This window comes from Lissotriton vulgaris, chromosome 5 (genome assembly GCF_964263255.1).
Source record: "Lissotriton vulgaris chromosome 5, aLisVul1.2, whole genome shotgun sequence".
NCBI classification, from domain to species: Eukaryota; Metazoa; Chordata; class Amphibia; order Caudata; family Salamandridae; genus Lissotriton; species Lissotriton vulgaris.
The window spans coordinates 67820737-67841947 of NC_141693.1; the positions used below are offsets into that span (position 1 = coordinate 67820737).

The 21211-nt window shown below is 46.4% G+C and overlaps 1 pseudogene across 1 annotated transcript; it reads left to right on the forward strand.

Moving 5' to 3' along the window:
• Nucleotides 1-430: 430 nt before the first annotated feature.
• On the forward strand, nt 431-16438 carry LOC147710194 (zinc-binding protein A33 pseudogene; annotated as a pseudogene). The gene is made up of 2 exons (XR_015295580.1): nt 431-566; nt 15035-16438. The product of XR_015295580.1 is annotated as a zinc-binding protein A33 pseudogene (transcript).
• The last annotated feature ends 4773 nt before the right edge of the window (nt 16439-21211 follow it).

Here is a 21211-nt window from a genome sequence, read left to right on the forward strand (position 1 = left end):
GAAGGTTAGGTCGACATGTTTCACCCCTTTGTGGTCCAGGAAGGATTTGTGACAATTTTTCAGGAACAATAACACTGGGCAGGGTGTCTGAATTTAAATCTGGATTTTATCTAAGGATCTTTAGTGGTGAAACAAAGGTCAATAATACCTTGGGGTTGATCACCCTATTCTGATCTCACATTCCAACCTAGAGTAAAACAGAAGAAAGTATTTCCACAAGTATTTAGCTGAATATGTTTGGGAATTCCTTATTAGGCAATTGTGCTGGAACTTGAGAATCTTCCACCCTTGTTTTTTGTTTGGGCATATTCGTGTGTTTTGGCATTGATGTATATAAGTCAAATAGCGGGTCCTTTCAGAGGTGGTAGAGGTCACAACCTCTGTATTCTTAAATCCCACTGCGCCTTCTTGTCATTGCGACAGTCGAAACATGCCGGGTACTTTGGGAGAGATTCTCTCAGGGCCATACGGAGGTGGGAGAGCAGACTGGGTACAAGATGAACCGGTATTTGAAGAGTCTCTGGACTTCTCACAAAAGACTCACCAAAAAGATAAGGTGGTCTCTTGTATCTGCATGTCCCTTGCTCACTTTGCCACTGGATTCAAGCAAGCCGGGCTGAAGAAGGCTGAAATGCCAGAAACCGGTCCTCGGTAGCTTGTTTCCGGTCCAGGGAAGGCATGGCTTGGCAGTTCGGGCTGGACTGTTCCCATGAGGCACAGGGTCAGACTGATGGCCATGTCTGAACTGTGGTGGCAGAGTGGGCTAAATAACGGTGATAGATTAAACCCAGATCAGTTGACTGGGGGTGAGTGCTTGTATTATCAACACTCCGTCCATCATTTCCTTTGGTTTTTCTTTGTTCGCCATAAGTTGGCAGGGTATGCTCAGACATGAGTCCCTTGCCCACTTTGCCACTGGATTCAAGCAAGCCGGGCTGAAGAAGGCTGAAATGCCAGAAACCAGTCCTGGGTAGCTCGTTTCCGGTCCAGGGAAGGCATGGCTTGGCAGTTCGGGCTGGACTGTTCCCATGAGGCACAGGGTCAGACGGATTTGCATATGGCCATGTCTGAACTGGGGTGGCAGAGTGGGCGAAAGAACGGTGATGGATTAAACCCAGATCAGTTGACTGGGGGTGAGTGCTTGTATTGTCAACGCTCCATCCATCATTTCCTTTGGTTTTCCACTTTCCTCTATACTCATGAGGGGATTGCTTCATTCCATGGACCTCATAAGTCACATGATGACTTCCAAATGTAATGTCAGGAATCTGTTGACTCGTGTTCTGTTCTTACTGTGGGGTAAAGTTTAACATAGACCTTTTGGCCGTCCCCTGTGTCAAAATGTCAGAACTCACATTGGAAGTCCAATTTCGAATCACTTATAATAATGTATAACGTTACATTGGGATTAACTGTCTACTAACTTAACTAATAATTATCTATAATACATACACAATCTTGCATGTGATTACACATTACATTTCATCCACGCTTACCATTGCCAAAGAGAAAAGTCATTTAATATAAAAACAAGGAAGGAAGTCTGCATGGTCCTCACCCTTAAAGATGGCAACTCCGGGTCCTACCCGCCCCCATGAATAGACAGAACTTTGGAGAACATGGTGTCTGCTTACCTTGTTGTGAATGCGCAATAGTGTGTTCATGTGGTAGCGGGTGGTTAAGAGCGAACGGGACTCCTCTGGTTTTCCAAATGTTCAGGGAAAACTAGAATAAAGAGAGACCAGACCTCATTGGCAAGGCATAAGTAGGTTTAATGATGACAGCCGGGGGACCAGGCACCTCCGTAGAGCTAAAAGCTGTCCTCAAGAAGCTGCAAGCAAGCAACCCTTTATATAGTCACAAAAATGCCTACTTCATACATATTATATTAAAAACCAATAAGTCACAGAATAATACAAGTTAATACTATACTTTCACATAAACCTAACATCACTTGCATCCTTAAACTTGTGTCCTCTCCTCAATTCCCTTTATCGTAATCCTTAGCGAGCTTTGAAGAAACATTACCCTTCCCTCCTTGAGTGCTCTGTTCCCAAGACCTCTTATCTGACTCTGTATACTCGTGACTAAGGTTACCCTTGTCTACATATTTTCTAAACCACGTCTCTGCTAACAATGGGAATGGAATACATTCTTGTGCGCTGTGATTGTGAACTCTTCAAGGCAAGTTAATCATGTTGTCCAATTTACCTAAAACCTGCTGATCTTGTGTTCTGCTTTCTGGTGAACTCCCATCTACTTTATTTCCTTGTGAAGCTTGGGCTTGTAGTGCTCTTTACCTGCATATCTGCAGTGCTCTCTACATAAAGTAGAGCTGGTACTCGTTACATGACAGTACTTACCCTGTGCAAAGAACTTTCTTTTGAGCACAGGGTATGCAGTAGCGCAGTGCGCTGATTAGTGCAGTGCTGTATATCACTATCCAGTGCGCCGATTAGATAAGTGCTGTGTAGCACGGTATTCTGCAGTGCAATGCTATCTAGTTCTGTGTTCTGCCTAATGCAACATGCAGTTTTGTCTTGTGTTTAATGCCTGCTTAGCACAGTGTTATGCTCAGTCTTCTGTGCTGTCTCGTTTACAATGCTCTGCAGTCGTGCGCCGTCTAGTACAGTTTGTTCTGTGGTTTAGTATGCTGTCTATGGTCTGTCGGTTATGATAGGGTACTGTCAAGTACAGTGTTCTTTCTGGTGCAGTGTATCAGACAGCACAATGTACCGTCCAATGGTGTGTGCTCACTAGGACTTTGCACAGTCTAGTACAATGTATCATTTAGTGCAGTGGGCTCACAAATGAAGCATTTCATACAGTACACTGTCTATTACAATGTACTTTCCAGCCTAGTACAGTGTTTGGTGTAGTGTTGTGTAGTGCTGTGCTCTGTCTAGTACTGTGTCCTGTCTATTGCAGCGTTCTGTCCAGTCTACTGTGCTGTCTGGCACTGTGATGATCAGCAGAATGTGTGGTGTGATGTAGTGTGCTGTGTGAGGAAGTGTACTAAGTGGTACAATGTCCCGTCTATTACAGTGTTGTTTGTAGTGCAGTATGCTGCTGGTGTAGTGTGTGGGACAGTGCAATATATTTTGGGTGAAATCTGCTGTTATGCGCAATGTTTTTGGCAGTACAATGTGCTGTCTACTGCAGTTTAGTTGCTACAGTTGTGCACAGACTTGAACAATGTACTGTTTATCACAACTTCGCAAGTACTACACTGTAAGACTATCCTGCAGTGTCTAATAGTGCACTGTCTAGTACTGTGGAGTTTCATTGTAGCTTTCGGCCTTGGAAAGTGATCTGTGTGAGGTAATATTAATTTTTATGGTCAATTGTGTCCCCTAACGTAGACCCCAACGGCTCCATGTACGTGCTTCAAGTACATGTATGTTCCCTCCACAACCAGCTATGAAGACGCAAATACATTTGCGTCCAACATCAACATATCCTCTTTCAGATCCACCATTAATGGGTCGGATATTCAGTTCCTAAGTATGCCTTGCCACCGTCTTTACATGGTGCACTTTCACGTTTTTCTGGCTCTAGCGAGTTAGGCCCTGACTCATGCCATCAAGCCTTTTCTGCTTTCCGTATCTGAAAGCTGCAGCCTGCCGCTTCTATGACCCTTGACTTACTCCCCGCGCGGCTAGCGGTGCCTGGCTCGGCCTGCCTGCTTGCCTGCCAAGACTGTATTCAGCCTTCAAGTTATCTGCTCCGCTCCTTCAAAATACATTCCTGTCTAGTAGTTTAGGTAAACATCCTTCCCAGCTGCAGAGCAAAGGGCCCGGCCTTTTTGTCTCCATGCAAGTAATTCATAGCTCCTGTTACCATGGTAGACCCATGGCCCCCTTGCTTTACACATAGACACGTAGTCGCATATGCACGCACTAGCAGTCAGTATAGAATAGCCTCTGCCCGAGAGACCTTTCCTTCTAGATAATACAGTTCCTCAAACACAAGATACCAGATATGATTTGGGATTAGGTTGTTCTGACACGGCAGACTTCTGTCTCCCTGTATAGCGCAAATGTCAAGTCCCCTTCACCCTCCAGTTCCACGTCAATCACACGTCATGCTGCTTCGCGCGCATCTCTGCCACATATTCCTGCTGACACTGCAGGATTCCTCTTTGGATCCACCTACCTGTGACACTTCTCTATGACGTTGTCTAGCACACACCTCCGTGTACGCCCTCATGCACGCCTTCTGTTACGCACATGTGTTCTTATCTCGTTTCTCTCAGCTGTTACGCCTTCTGCATTCATCATCATTGTATGCATGTACTATATATATGATATTCTGTTAATAAAGCATTGTACATGTCCATTGTCTATCCCTTCCTGAACCCTCGTGGTGATGGAACATGATACCTGGTTCGAACCAATTCCTTTTTAAGGAATAAAACCCTTATAAAACCTCAGATGCCACGGACTCTGCCTCTTATTTTTGACTGAGTTATTCTTATTGAACTTTACCGCATAAAATTCCGTATAGGTAATTTAAATTTACCACATAATTGGCGCCCGAATAGGGACCCTCCCCCACCTTACGCGCCGGCGGTGCGTTGCAGGCCCGGTCCCCTGCCACAGCCGTGACGGACAACAACGCGTACCCGCAGGATTTCCTGTACCTCCCTCAGGCCAACGGAGGTGACTGAGGCTGCGATCGACACCCAGACGAGGCGGTGAGGAGTGCGGAGGATCCCGACCAGAGCCCAGCTGAGAGAGCAAGGTCCGAGGTATTCAGAGGCCCACCAGTTCCGAAGTTCCGAAGTGCCTACGTCACGAGTCGTCGAGTCCAGTCCGGTCCAGTCCAGTGTCGAGTTCCCGAGGCCTTCAGTTTCCGTGCTTCCCGGTGAGTACCGTTGCTGGGGACGTATCTAGACAGGTGCATTAATTTGTGTCCGGTCAAGACGGGTTTGGGTACACAGACCCGGTCTGCACTGTTTAGCAGTATATCTGTACTGTTTAGCAGTATATCCAGTATTCCGCTATCAAGTTATTGTTTGTTTTCCGAAATGTTTTTAGTATGTTTTAATGTCGTGGTATGAGTGATTGTTTGATTTTCATTACTGTGTTTATTGTATTAGTTGTGTCCAAATACGAGTAAGTATCAAGTACCCAGTATCACGGCTGAAAAATGCCGCTGTTTTCTAAACTGAAACAGATAGGAACTAGAAAAGGGATACTCGAGGAAGCTGTTCCCATCCCACCCAGGGACACTCCAGGGTATTTTATATACCACAAACACGGCTTAGATGCTGTATTATTTCTCGACTTATGGGTGGATTACACCAAAGATCTAGCAGAAAATCAGAGATGGCCCGTTACAGGGACATGGGATGCCGAGGGCATCTTGAGAGTAGAAGAAGCATTATGGAAAAAGAAAGCCAGACAGTCACAGAAAGATGCCATTGAATTATGGCGTAAAGAATCACACAGACGGACAGAGAAAGCACTCAGAAAAGCAGAGAGAAGTACAGAAGATTCCGAAAAAGCCAAAGAAAAAGAACTACTAGAAGAAGGAGAACGAGTTAGGATAGAACAACACGATAGACGTAGTAACGCTATTATGACAGGATTGTATCCAGTCCTGGCCGAGGGCCTGCCCAAGGCGACCCCGGAAGTACCGAAAGATCAGCCCCCTCCATTGGCTCCGACTAAATCACGTCACAAGACCGCAGCAGAGATTTTCCTTTCTTCTTATTTAGACAATGCAGCACCCGCATACACAAATGTTCCACCTGCACCTATACTTCCCCAACGACAGACCACTCCTCCACCACTTCCTGCATCCCCTATTAATCCGCCCAATCTTTTTGGGCCTGACACGGCCCTACCGACAGATCATGGTCAAGCCTCCGCTTCAGGAGGTGCAACAGGGGGTTTCCAGACCCCGCCACCAGTACATCGATTAAATACTAAAGAACTAGCAATGCAACGTACTCCGAAACTGATTTAGCAGTGAAAGGGCGAAAGAACTTATCACATACTGTAGATATGACCCCATACCAGGCAAAGATGGTTGCATGTTATTAGCCTCAATACGTATACGACGTGCTGCAGATTTTTTAATTCTGTTTCCAGGAATGAGAGATAATCTAGACAGGATATATCGTTTTGTTCAGACGGGGGAGGGTCAGGAATGTATTCAGGAGGCCATGGCGCATCAGAAAGTAGACATTCAGAGCCTACTATTAAGATTCCTCATAAACTGTTTCATAAGAGAACGAGACCGGCCTGGCGTAAATCAAGAAGAGATGAAGGTATTAACTGCATGGAGTCAGAATATTTCAGACGGAAAACATGATAAACTAAATTGTATAGAGAGCATGTACAGAAAAATTCGTAAAGAAATAGTAGTATTCCATGCAAAAGAGAAAGCTGAAAGGGAAGCAGAATCAGATGCAAATAAATCCTCAGAGGAGGATGAGCCAGAAGATAAAGGAATGATAGCTTATGTAGGCAAGGGTAGATCCTTTAATAAACCGATACGCCCAGAAAGCAAGAGACTTTTTCACGCTGCTATGTCAAACCCGAAGACTCCTGAACATTTGTTTCAGGCTACCGATAAAATACTTCAAGAACGAATGGGGTACCATGTACTCAATTCCATGGACGAACAAGAATTAGCCAGGTCAGCAGTACAATGGGCTGACAATTCTGATACATATAGTAATGACGCATTAGCGCAGACCTTTTTGAATCTTTCCCCAGACGAACAGCGACTAGCGAGTATGTATATGATACAGCACCTCCTTATATTGTATAAGAGCCAACATTCTGATCCAGGTCCCTTACCTGATATATTAATAGAGCTACTCATGAATAAATGGAGAGGCCTAGGTACTGATTTAATTAAGGTAATTCTAGAACATCGACAAAGATGTAGTGCTTTCCTGAATCCACAGTTTGTGTCAGCTCCACCCCCAGAAAGAAAAATGTTTTACATAGACAGACAAAATCCCTTACGAGAAGTGCACCCAGTCAGGAATGATGATAATACCTTTAGACGTGTGTTTGTGTACACGCCCATAACTAAAATGGAATTACTGGAAATGAAGAAACTAGTGCCCAGTCACGATAAAGACCCTGCAGGTTTCCACCGTGAAATAAAAGACGTTACTCATGGGTGATTATACCTATCCTGACATCATGAAAATATTGAAAGTATTATTGCCTGCCGGTATTTACGAGAAACTCAAAGAAAAAGAATGGGAGGTGGGAGAGCAAAAGATTGATTGGGCTGCATTAGAGAACGAAGAAAATACCCGAACCCCAGGCCTAGGGCTTGGGGATAAAACTAAAGCATTACCAGGATTATTAGTACAAGTATTGCCACGTTTATTAGCAACGAAAAAGGAGGACTGGGATGCAATCTCAGCCTGCAAACAGAAACCCGATGAAGACACTAGTGATTTTTATTCCCGATTCGAGAAATGTTTTATTATTAATAGTGGCCTGAAAGCAAGTAGCGAGTCATATCCACACCTTTTTGTATCTAAGTTGGTCGAAAATTCCCTGCCCCATGTTAAGAATCGTATACTGAAAGTCGAGAGCACCTGGCAAGCAAACACGCCTTCCCAAATGTTACAAATGTTACAGTACCACCAGAACAGAATTAGAGAAGAACATGATCACGAACAAAGACGTATGAAAGACACGAAAATGAAAATGTTAGTAGCTCGGTCAGTTCCAGCTGACGGTCAGAAAAAGGGCATGACACAGTCCAATAATTCAGCAGCTCCTGTTAAAGGGACATGCAACTATTGTAAACAGCCAGGTCACTATATAAAAGATTGTGCAGTTTTGAAACACAATATAGCTACAGGTAAAACTAAAGAAAGACCGCGTCCACCTAGACAGGACCAGGTCCAACAACAAGTACCACAGAATGTCCAGCCTATGCAAGCTTCACAACAGACAGTCCAGACAGTAGCGGTACCACAGCCACAACCGATTGCCGCAACACAACATGCAACGCAACAGATGTACCAGTATGCACAAACTGATTACCCCGATTATCAGCGATACACATGAAACAGCCTAGAGAGGGAAGTTGGCTTGCCTCTTATTGAGGTTCCTGTAGATCAAGAGGGTCCTTACGTACATAGCCAAGTGTTAGGAAAAGATAGAAAGTTTTTGATTGATACAGGGGCAAGCAGAACAACAATAAGTCACGATGAGGTTCCAGGGGCACCCCTCTCAGGCTCCCAGAATGTTTCCCTTGGATTTTCAGGCAAAGCTATTGTAAATGAAGTTTCGAAACCAGTACCTCTATTAGTTAGTCCATTATCTCGCACTACCGATTTGTTATTAACGAAATCATGTCCAGAAAACTTGTTAGGCATCAAGACACTGAAAGCTCTAGGAGCTGTGATATGCTGTTCTCCGGAAGGAGTCAGACTGTTTTTACGTGACTTCAAGGGTCACTATGTGTTGAGAGATATTGATCCCAGATTACAGAATGTCCCTGCACATTTATGGGCACAAGGCCCCACTGATGTAGGTTGTATGCACATTACACCATATCGAGTCACACTTAGGCCAGGAGTAGTACTACCACGAATCCGACAATACAAGTTACCCCCAGATGCTGTAGTGGCTTTACTGAAAATCATTGACGAGCTCATTGCACAAGGAGTGGTTGTAGAAACCGACTCGAATCTATGTAACTCCCCTATCATTCCAATTCTTAAACGTACTGATCCAAATGCACCCCCAGTTTATCGATTAGTGATCGATTTACGAGAACTGAATAAATGCATTGTACCACAGTATCCCGTGGTCCCAGACATCTCGTCTCTATTGTCTGCCATTGATTCCGAAGCAACGTTCTTTACTGTAATTGATCTGAAGAACGCCTTCTTTAGTGTCCCAATTGATCCGGAAAGCCAATATCTCTTCGGATTCTGTTTAAGTGGTCGAAGCTTCAAATTTGCACGCGCACCTCAAGGATTCACAGAAAGCCCCAGCATCTATAGCCAAGCACTGAAAAGACAACTCGACAGTATTCACATGCCTGACAACACTGCCCTGCTACGGTACGTCGATGATCTACTGATCACCGCCCGCAGCGAACCTGAATGTGCGCAAGCATCACTGACGGTTTTGCATTTCTTGGCTGACAAGGGGCACAAGGTGTCCCCTTCGAAGCTGCAATTCTGTGTTCAGCAAGTGGTTTACCTTGGGTGCTTGCTGTCCAAAGGGGGGAGACAGCTAACACCTGATCGTATTCAGTTAATTGTAAACATGTCACAACCCAAGACACAAAAGGAGGTACGAGCTTTTATAGGCCTCACTTCTTACTGTAGACAATGGATCCCTCAGTATGCATTTCTAGCGAAACCACTCATACAGTTGACAACCCAGGAGGCAGCGACATCTACTGTCCTCCCTTGGACTCAGGAACATACACAAGCTTTTGACGAATTAAAGAAAGCCTTATGTCAAGCACCTGTTTTAGCGACACCATGTTACAGCAAGCCTTTTACACTTTTTGTCACAGAACGAGAAGGTACTGCATTGTCAGTGCTCACCCAAGATCAAGCAGGTTCATACAAACCGTGTGCTTATTTTTCTAGTACATTGGATCCAGTAGCCCAGGCGCTGCCTGCGTGCTTGAAATCTGTAGCAGCAACAGCTCTAGCAATCAGACAAAGCGATTCCATAGTGTTAGGACACCAATTGACAGTACAAGTTCCACATTCCGTGGAAGTTCTTTTAAACCGAACACAGACTCAGCACTTGACTATAGCACGACTGACAGGTTATGAATTGACACTGTTTCAGCCACACATAGAAATCAGACGTTGCAATACATTGAACCCTGCTACACTTCTGCCGTTAAGTGAGACAGATCCATTGGCACATGATTGTATTGAAGTCATTACCATCACGACGAAACCTAGACAAGACTTGACAGACACCGCATTACCAGATCCAGACCTGACACTTTATGTGGATGGTTCATGCATGAGAACAAGTACAGGTGAATTAGTGGCCGCATATGCAGTCACGACAGAAACTGAAGTCATAGAAACGAATTGTATTGACACCCTGTCAGCTCAAGCAGCAGAGCTCATCGCTCTGACTCAAGCCTGTATTCGAGCAAAGAATAAGAGAGTTAACATATACACAGATTCACGTTATGCTTTCGGAGTCGTACACGACTTCGGTGTAATTTGGCGAGAGAGAGGTTTTTTGACTTCTCACGGGGCCAAAATTCAGCACGGTCCCCTCATTCAAGCTCTGTTAGACACAATACATTTGCCTACAGCAATATCCATCATGAAGTGCAAGGCACATACGAAAGTCACAGATACAATTTCCCAGGGTAACGACCTGGCAGACTGAACAGCCAAGCATACAGCTCAGACTCAGACTCTCACAACTGACCTGACAAAGACAATAGTCCCGACACCGACACATTGCATGACAGTTAAGGATCCCGCCCTAGATGTAATTGACATACAGACACATGCTACACCAGACGAAATAAAGAAATGGACTGAACTAGGAGGGATCCAGACAGAACAGGGATGGATGACGAAGGGAAAATCTATATGGTTTCTCCCCGACTCTATGGTTCAAGTTATCATTAACACAGTACACAGTCCTGCACATTTAGGAGAAAAAGCCATGTTAGACAGTATTCAAAATCTCTGGTTCAATAAACATTTACGAGCAGCAGCCAAACAAAAAGTGCGTACTTGCATGATCTGTTGTCAGTTCAACCCAGGTAAAAGCATTCCCGTAGAGCAAGGTGGATTTCATACTCCCGATCACCCTTTTGAAGTCCTCCAGATGGATTATATCCAGATGGAACGTTGTCGAGGATTCAAATATGTCCTCGTAGTTGTATGTGCACTCTCCCGATGGACAGAAGCATATCCAGTCCCAGATTACACTGCTCCGACCACTGCCAAGCAGCTGGTTCGTGAATTCTTCCCCAGGTATGGTTTGCCCCGTATCGTATACTCAGATAACGGTCAGCCATTCTCGTCCGAGCTCATGAAGCAGGTATCACTCCTGCTCGGCTATCAATGGAAATTCCACTGTGTCCGACATCCCGAGGCAGCAGGTCTCGTGGAACGTCATAATCAGACCCTGAAAATTCGCCTTGCCAAGATCTGTAGAGAGAAAGGTGTCGACTGGATAGTAGCTTTACCAGTTGCGCTCTTTTATATGAGAATGGTCGCACACTCCAGAACAGGGCTATCCCCGTACGAGGTGGTCTTTGGTAGGCCACCGAATATGTGGGGGACGCCTCTGCCAAGAAAAATTACTGATGTTGACTGTAACATGCTGACAGATTACCTTGCTTCCTTGATGTCTGCACTACAATCATGTCGTTCACAGGTTGCTGCAGCCTTTCCCGACAACACCGAGGTGAAGCCACATGAGGTTGTTCCGGGAGATTTGGTATTCGTGAGGAACTTCGACAGGAGAAGTCCGCTGGAGCCCCGTTGGCAAGCGCCGAAGCTAGTACTATTGACTACAAGGACTGCGATTAAAGTCGAGGGCCGTAAGGGCTGGCTTCACTCGAGTCATGTCAAAAAATGCCATGGACTGCCGCCAGATCTAGACTCCCAGCCCGGCCCTCCTCCAGAGACTGACTCAAAACTCCCCCTGGTTGAGAAAACTTCTTCTCAAGAATATAAATTGAAATTAAGGTCTAGCAAGTCAGACAGTTTAATTGTTTAAGTCCTCCCCTAGGTGAATCGGTTAGACGAGTTTCTGACATGTATCCCCTAGACCCCAATAGAGAGAGAGAGAAAGACAGAAACAGCTCAAGAAACGTGAATATTGTAGATCACTTCGTAGTCACTGTATTGTGACACTGTTGATTATGTTTTTTCTGAGTCTTATGATTATTGCTGCAAGTATACTGCTTCACATATATTATCCTATTTTCAAGCGTGCACATTCTTCCTTAAATGTTACTGCCGAACACACTTTCAGTGAACTGCCCCCGCACGAGTTATCTTACCGACTTGCGCTGCGCAACAATACATTCATTAGTATGTTACATCATTCCCATCAGACCAGCAATGCTACTAATTGTTGGATATGTGGCCGACTCCCTCCCTATCAGAAATTCAAGGGAGTTCTGCCCCTCTTTCCGTACCCGTTCACACACAATGGTTCCTGTGGTGCATGGTTTAGTTTGATTAATTCCTTAGACTCTGATTCCGTAGTTTACCAGGGCAATTGGGTATGGGGAAATCTGAACACAGTTCTGCATAAAGTATGTTTCCCTGACAAGGAGGGTCTTCCCAAAAGGACAGGGACTGATCTAGAAAACAAAGTATATGGATTAGGTAACTTTACACTTAACCTCATGATTCTGAATGTTGAATCCGAAACCGAACCAGTCTTGCCCGCTATGTCCGTATTACCAGTAAAAGGTGAATTGTGTGTCAGAAAGAATGGATCAGTACACCTGGGTCATAGTAAATGTACTACTGTGATCGAATTCAGTGATAAAGGCAAGTCTACATTCAAGGCTTCCCGTCATTCCTATTTCGTTTGTGGTCATACAGCATATATACGTTTACCTCTAGATTGGGATGGTACTTGTTACATTGCCTTCCTTCTGCCACCTGTTTTCCTAGCCCCTCCTGATTACCATAGGGACACCCATCTAGTACACAATAGACCACAGAGAGATCTCCCGATTGTCGACTACACTGAAACGGCATGGGAGCAATACACTGACTTCAATAAAGGTTTCTTTCCCTACTTAGGTGCTGTCTTTGATAGTAAACTGATACGTAAATTAACTAGAACCCTCGAAGCAGTAGTGAATGAAACTACTTCCGCCCTAGGCAACTTAACAGAGGAGCAGTCTGCTATGCGGATTGTTGTTCTTCAAAATCGTCTTGTTCTTGACGTCATCCTGGCCGATAGGGGCGGAGCTTGTAGAGTCATCGGATCGAGCTGCTGTGTTTTCATTCCAGAAAACGTGCCATCAGTATATAGAGCCATAACCCGTCTTCACAAGATTGCAAGTCAGATACACCAGAATCCAGGCACCTGGACTTGGTCCGGTTGGTTCTGGAGCGTGTTATCCGCCTGGGGATGGAAAGTCCTATCCTTCCTAGGAATAGCCCTTCTCATAGTATTCAGTTGTTGCCTATGTCTGCAATGTGGGCCAGCGATTTGTGGCTTGTGCGCCACATCATGTATTCCTCATTCAAGTCCACGTTCAAAACACCGTAAGAAGAAAGAAGAGCAAATGATGTTACATGAACAGATTGATAGATTAATGAGGATTGATATATCATGAAGGGTCCGTAGGGGACAAGGAGGGAATGAGGTAATATGAATTTTTATGGTCAATTGTGTCCCCTAACGTAGACCCCAACGGCTCCATGTACGTGCTTCAAGTACATGTATGTTCCCTCCACAAACAGCTATGAAGACGCAAATACATTTGCGTCCAACGTCAACATATCCTCTTTCAGATCCACCATGAATGGGTCGGATATTCAGTTCCTAAGTATGCCTTGCCACCGTCTTTACATGGTGCACTTTCACGTTTTTCTGGCTCTAGCGAGTTAGGCCCTGACTCATGCCATCAAGCCTTTTCTGCTTTCCGTATCTGAAAGCTGCAGCCTTCCGCTTCTATGACCCTTGACTTACTCCCCGTGCGGCTAGCGGTGCCTGGCTCGGCCTGCTTGCCTGCCAAGACTGTATTCAGCCTTCAAGTTATCTGCTCCGCTCCTCCAAAATACATTCCTGTCTAGTAGTTTAGGTAAACATCCTTCCCAGCTGCAGAGCAAAGGGCCCGGCCTTTTTGTCTCCATGCAAGTAATTCATAGCTTCTGTTACCATGGTAGGCCTATGGCCCCCTTGCTTTACACATAGACACGTAGTCGCATATGCACGCACTAGCAGTCAGTATAGAATAGCCTCTGCCCAAGAGACCTTTCCTTCTAGATAATACAGTTCCTCAAACACAAGATACCAGATATGATTTGGGATTAGGTTGTTCTGACACGCCAGACTTCTGTCTCCCTGTATAGCGCAAATGTCAAGTCCCCTTCACCCTCCAGTTCCACGTCAATCACACGTCATGCTGCGCGCGCATCTCTGCCACATATTCCTGCTGACACTGCAGGATTCCTCTTTGGATCCACCTACCTGTGACACTTTTCTATGACGTTGTCTAGCACACACCTCCGTGTACGCCCTCATGCACGCCTTCTGTTACGCACATGTGTTCTTATCTCGTTTCTCTCAGCTGTTACGCCTTCTGCATTCATCATCATTGTATGCATGTACTATATATATGATATTCTGTTATTAAAGCATTGTACATGTCCATTGTCTATCCCTTCCTGAACCCTCGTGGTGATGGAACATGATACCTGGTTCGAACCAATTCCTTTTTAAGGAATAAAACCCTTATAAAACCTCAGATGCCACGGACTCTGCCTCTTATTTTTGACTGAGTTATTCTTATTGAACTTTACCGCATAAAATTCCGTATAGGTAATTTAAATTTACCACATGTGTAGCACTGTGTGTGGCCTACTACAATGTTTAGTGTTGTTTCTAGTGTAGTGTAACGTGCTGTGTCGTCCAGTGAACCGCGCTGTAGAATGTCCTCCTCATGTAGTGCTGTTTGGTGTAGTGTGTGGTCTAGCTAAATGTTTAGTGAAATAATCTGTCTAGCGCTGTGGGCTCTATAACACAGTGTGCTTTGCAGTGCGGTGTACAGTTAGCAAACTTTGCTGTACTAGACATGAATGCTACCCAGTGCAGTGTGTAATCCAGTGCAGGGTGCTGTGTAATTCTGATTTCCACTAGACTGCCCCCGTGCCACGCCACTGTTCAAGTGCAGCACCTCATGATTGCAAAGCTTCTGCTACAATAAAAATATTCTGATTGGGACTGTGCTTCTACTTTCAGTTTGGGGTTCAATTATTCATATGAAACATATATTAAAGTATAAAACAAAGTTGTAGACTTTATTTGTGTCATTTAATCTCTAATTCTGAATCTCTTCTCTGCAGTGATGGTGACTCTGGATCCTGACACGGCTCATCCTGAGCTCCTCCTGTCTGAGTGGCGGAGACGAGTGAGAGGGACGGACAAAGCACAGCCCCTGCCAGACACCCCCAAGAGATTCACCTACAACTCCTGTGTGCTGGGGAGCGAGGGGTTCACCTCCGGCAGACATTACTGGGAGGTGCAGCTGCTGCAGGAGGGGGAAGAATGGGAAGTGGGGGTTGCAACAGAGTCTGTGAGCAGGAAGGGAGTGATCAAATGGTCACCCGAGGGAGGAGTCTGGGCTTTGGAGGGAAGTCATGGTTACTACAGGGCTCTCACCTCCCCTCAGACCCCTCTGTTCCCACTTCAGAAGCCCCTGAAAGTGGGGGTGTACCTGGACTACGAGGGGGGGCGGCTGTCCCTGTACAATGCTGACTCCATGGAGCTTCTCCACACCTTCCTGCAGAACCCCTTCACAGGGAAGCTCTTCCCTTTTTTCTATCTCTGGGGAGCAGAGCTTAGGCTGGTGTAGGGACTGTACTCATCCCTCTCCCCCCACACACACACACCCACAGCAACTGAGGCTAGTGTAGGTGCTGCAGCCCCATCGCTCCCCCACCGAGCAGAACTGAGGCTGGTGTATGAGGTATGTCTCCACCCACACGTTACCTGTAGCAGAACTGAAGCTGTAGGCGCTGCATCCCTGCCCCCCCCCACACACACGCACACTCAGCTGAGCTGAGACTAATGTGTAGGAGCTACGCCTACCCCCACACACACCCTGTAGCAACGCTGAGGCTGGTGTAGGCACTGCACCCCACACGGGCACACACTCAGCAGCAGACGTGAGGCTGTTGTAGGTTCTGTAGACCCCTTGCCCCACTCCCAGAAGTAGAGTTGAGGCTGGTATAGAAGCTTGCGCCCGTCCCCATCCCCCAAATCCAGAGCGGAGACTGGTGTAGGCACTTCACCCGCCCACCCCCCACATCCCCGCAGTGATAAAAAAGTAACAAGGAGCACATGCAGAGGTTTAAAATAATAGAACGCTACTTTTGGAACAAGTCTCTTAGGAGAGGCCAAGTTATTATATAGTTTATTTAAGCTTCAAAGGGGCCTGTGCCCCAGGCATCTGCACAGCGCCCCCAACAGGCTCATTTCCAAGGTGATAGACCAAGAGAGTGAGGAGTCCAGGGGAGGGTGGGTTCACGGTAATGGTGAGAGAGAGCAGGTGGGGGTGACCACTGGGACAAGGTTCAGAGCGAAGATCAGAGCACAATTCATTTAAAGACTGTTGGGTTTTACATACAGTTCATCTGTGATTCAGTGCTGTGATTTGATTGTGAAATTTTCACTAAAAACAGCACCAGGCACCTGTGAAGTTTACTGGTTGTTTCATCTCTCTGCTACTTGTAATTCATAAATGGCTAATATTATCAGTGAAAAAAGTCTTGTGATTTTATCCCAGTGTAATGTTTATTAGTTAAAAAGTGTGTATTTTGTTTTCTTTATATTTGTGAATTTTTACCTGAAGTATCATCATATGACGTTGATGCTTTCATTTTTAGGTCTTGCCGCATATGCTGTCTCTATGAGATCTATTATTCTTTATAAAATTAAATCTAAAAAGACTAGAGCCCAACCATTGCTTACCATTGGCTGGCTTCCTCATCACTCTCATTGCTTTGGTTGTGATTGGTCAGTGTCAACTGCCTCTCTTACTTTTTACATCGTTCCAGGTGGGTTAGAATGGCTTTGGTCCCCCTTGCTCCCAGAACACCATAGGAAAGGACTGCATTGTATTTAATCTGAAAAACCCTATAGCTGCTGCGAAGCCCTTTCTAATTCTGTGAGTTGTTTAGGTTGAGCCTAGGCCACGCGGCGCTCAACATGCTGTAATCTAGTGTATGGGCGTTCACCACACCCATCGCTTTTCATTGGTTCCTTGGTTGTCTTTCAAATTTCCTTCGGTTTGTTTGGTGAATGGCTTCCATTTGACCCATATTTTGCCTGTTTTGTTCCACCCTGGAGACTGACCCTGCTACCTGGATCAATTCCCTTTCGTCTATTAAGGATATTTTCACACTTGTCACGGTGCTATCCTCTGTCAGTTGCTGCGTTTCACTTAGTCTGCCCATGCGGTGTCCCCCGCCACCTCCCGCCCCTCGCTGCGTTTCCTATTCTGTTGCGCCCGTCTCTATTCTGCAGTAGTTGCCTTGTGCTTTAAAAGGAAAAGAAAACCTATTCCGAGGCAGTTGACTTCATTGTCCCCCGTTAGTAGCAAAAGACAGGCAATGGCGAGGCTGAGCCCCTGCACCAAACTTTAATCAATAATTCCCTTTCACTGTATATGTTTACGTCACATGATTAGCAATGTGTCCCCCAATCTAGGGCACACACATGTCCTTCACAAGTCAGATCTTGACTGTTTACTTATTGTTCCGCTGTATATAAACTCTGTTTGAAGCGAGAGGTGGACTGTGCACTTTTGGCGGTAGCTCCCTGAAGGAGGTGGGTGAAAGAACGGGCTTGTGACCGAGCCTGTCGTATCCTTCGTTGACATTGTAATGCTTTTCTATAGATGTAGCAGTCTGCTGTGTGCATTTGCCCAGCTGCACTGTTTATACCTCTCGCTGCGTGAGCAGCAGTGGGTGTGTGTGCTACTGTGAAATTTGCAGTGCTTGCTCGTTATTGGTGTACGCGTGGTGCACGTGCAGCTCTACGTGCATTTATCCTCTGCAGGTATACGTACACAACACTGGATCTATCAGTCGTGCACATGCAGTGGCTGGTGGTTGTTCGCTTTATGTGCTTCACATGGTTTGTGGAATGAGCATGGACTGATACAAGTGTGGTGCGTTACCAGCCAAGAGTGCATGACCAGTTGTGCATGCAACCCTGACTTCATGCGTGGTGTATGTGGCACGCATCACCGGTCAATTCAAATGTGATCCATGTTCAGCGCTTGATGCAGTTCTGGGTGTACAAAGAACTGAATGTATATGTACCCTGTAGTGCATTCGAAGTACATGTGCAATGGTTGTCATTGGACACATAAGTGGTGCGTTTCTAGTTCTTGGATTATATGTACCATAGTGCTCGTGATGGGTAAGTGTAGTGCATGCAATGTCAAGGTGTCACCTTTCCAGCACTCTGTAGCAAGCATAGAATGCATGTCTGTTACGGGGTGCATGAGAAGTACACGTGCAGCACAGGCGCAGTTGCTAGTTAGTACAGGGTGTGAGCGGTGAATGCAGTGTCTGATGTACTTGTCGCACTGAGCATGAGTAGGGTCTGCAGCACAAAAGAATGTGATGTGTGTCTGTCTGCAGCACGGGGAGTCGGAGTGTTGCAGATAAATCAGATGCATTTGAATCATGTGAGCAGCACTGGTATGTACGCAGTGCCAGGTGCAACATTCCTTCATGTGCAGTGCTTCTGGAAAGAATGCTGCATGGATGCTGTTGGGTTAGTCAGTGACCATGTGTACCAGCAGCAACTTTACGATGTCCAATCCAAGATGGGTTGTATGTTTGTGTACCATGTGTTCATGAGTGACTGGTGCAGAGCATCTGGAATTGCATGCGAGAAATAGGACCATATGTAGTATGCACAGAACACTGTGTATGAACTGTACATTTGCAGTGCAGTGTGCTTTGGTATTGTGTCTGCACCAGTGGGTGCTTACGTGGTCCATGTTCTGTCCTTAGTGGGGTTCTGGGACATGTAGAGCAAGAAGTACAGGATAGTGTTGTACAGCACCAGGCATACAAGAAGTGCATGTGTAATATGAATATGTGTGCACAATTGCATGTTTAGGTACTTCATGCACAGCACAAGCACTTAGTGTGTATAATACATTTGCTGCTGCTGCATGCGTAGTCCTGGGTACATGTGATGCATGTTCCGCACTGAGATATGTGCGTGCTTTTAGCATGAGGTGTGCATGAATGATGCATGTCCATGTGCGCAATATAGGGACATGAATGGTGACCGTAGCACTGTGGTGTGAGAGTAATGAAGTGCCTCTTGCAGAACTACTTCCTATGTACGCATTTGCAACTTCCGGAACCTTGTTTGTGTAGCTTCCGGTGCATGAGCTGCACTGGATGTCTGATTCAGAAAAGGGGGTGGTGATGAACAGAGTGTCTGAATTAAGCAGACCACTCTTATCCAGTCCAAAGATCAGGGCTTGACCCATCACCGTTTTTTAGCTCACTGCACCATCCCAGCTCAGAACCTGGCTACATGCAAATTAGTCTGTTCCTGTCCCAGTGCATGATGGGAACAGGGCAAACCAAACTACCAAGCCAATTCTTATACTGGGAAGGAAACAAGCTTCCGGGGACCGGTTTCTGGCATTTCAGCCGTCGTCGGCCCGGCTTGCTTGAATCCTGATGGTGCAATGAGCAAGGGACTCACATCTGAGTATACCCTTCCACGCTTATGGTGGACAAAATGATTCAGAAAAGGGGGTGGTGATGAACTGGGATGGTGCAGTGAGATAAATAATGGTGATGGATCAAGCCCTGATCTTTGGACTGGGTAAGAGTGGTCTGCTTAATTCAGACACTCTGTTCATCACCACCCCCTTTTCTGAATCGTTTTTGGCCACTATAGGTGTGGCAGGGTATACTCAGACATGAGTCCCTTTCTCACTGCACCATCAGGATTCAAGCAAGTCGGGCCGATGACGGCTGAAATGCCAGAAACCGGTCCCCGGTAGCTTGTCTCCTTTCTGGTGAAGAATTGGCTTGGTAGTTTAGTCTGCCCTGTTCCCATGATGCACTGGCCCAGGGACAGACTTATTTGCATATAGCCAGGTTCTGAACTGGGATGGTGCAGTGAGATAAATAACGGTGATGGATCAAGCCCTGATCTTTGGACTGGGGAAGAGTGGTCTGCTTAATTCAGACACTCTGTTCATCACCACCCCCTTTTCTGAATCGTTTTTGGCCACTATAAGTGTGGCCGGGTATACTCAGACATGAGTCCCTTTCTCACTTCACCATCAGGATTCAAGCAAGCCGGGCCGATGACGGCTGAAATGCCAGAAACCGGTCCCCGGTAGCTTGTCTCCTTTCTGGTGAAGAATTGGCTTGGTAGTTTAGTCTGCCCTGTTCCCATGATGCACTGGGCCAGGGACAGACTTATTTGCATATAGCCAGGTTCTGAACTGGGATGGTGCAGTGAGATAAATAACGGTGATGGATCAAGCCCTGATCTTTGGACTGGGTAAGAGTGGTCTGCTTAATTCAGACACTCTGTTCATCACCACCCCCTTTTCTGCACTGGATGTCTGGGCGCTGCATGTGTATGAGTTGAGCATGTTCAGCTCCCAGTGCTTAGTAGAACTTATTTAGTATCTGGTGTCTGAGTGGGGCATGTGCAGCCTTGGTGCATTAGGGTGCCTGTGCAGCTGCAGGTGTACGGGTTGTGTGTGCAGTGCCTTGTGTGTGAGTGCTGCAATGGAAGGAGAAGTGGTCCATGTTCAGCTCCTGGTACAGTTCTCGGATATGTAAACTAAACCGTGTGTCAATCAATCAATCAATCAAAGACATTTATAGAGCGCGCTACATACCCGTAGGGTCTCAAGGCGCTGGGGGGGGGGGGGGGGGGGGGGGTGCCGCTACTGCTCGAACAGCCAGGTCTTCAGCTTCTTCCTGAAGGAGAGGTGGTCTTGGGTCAGGCGCAGGTCGGTCGGGAGGGAGTTCCAGGTCTTGGCGGCCAGGTAGGAGAAGGACCTTCCTCCTGTAGTCGCTCTTCAGGTGCGGGGGACGTCGGCGAGGGCGTGGTTGGCTGATCGGAGGTGGCGTTTGGGAGCGTAGAAGTTGACTCGGCTGTTGAGGTAGCTCGGGCCTTGGTCGTGTAGGGCTTTGTGTGCGTGGGTGAGGAGGCGGAAGGTGATTCTTTTGTTGACGGGGAGCCAGTGAAGGTCTCTCAGATGTCCGGAGATGTGGCTGGTTCGTGGGATGTCGAGGATGAGTCTGGCTGAGGCGTTCTGGATCCGCTGGAGTCTCTTCTGGAGCTTGGCGGTGGTACCGGCGTAGAGGGCGTTGCCGTAGTCCAGTCGGCTGGTGACGAGGGCCTGGGTGACGGTCTTCCTGGTCTCGGTGGGGATCCACCAGAAGATCTTCCGTAGCATGCGAAGGACGTTGAAGCATGCCGATGAGACGTTGTTGACTTGCCTGGTCATGGAGAGG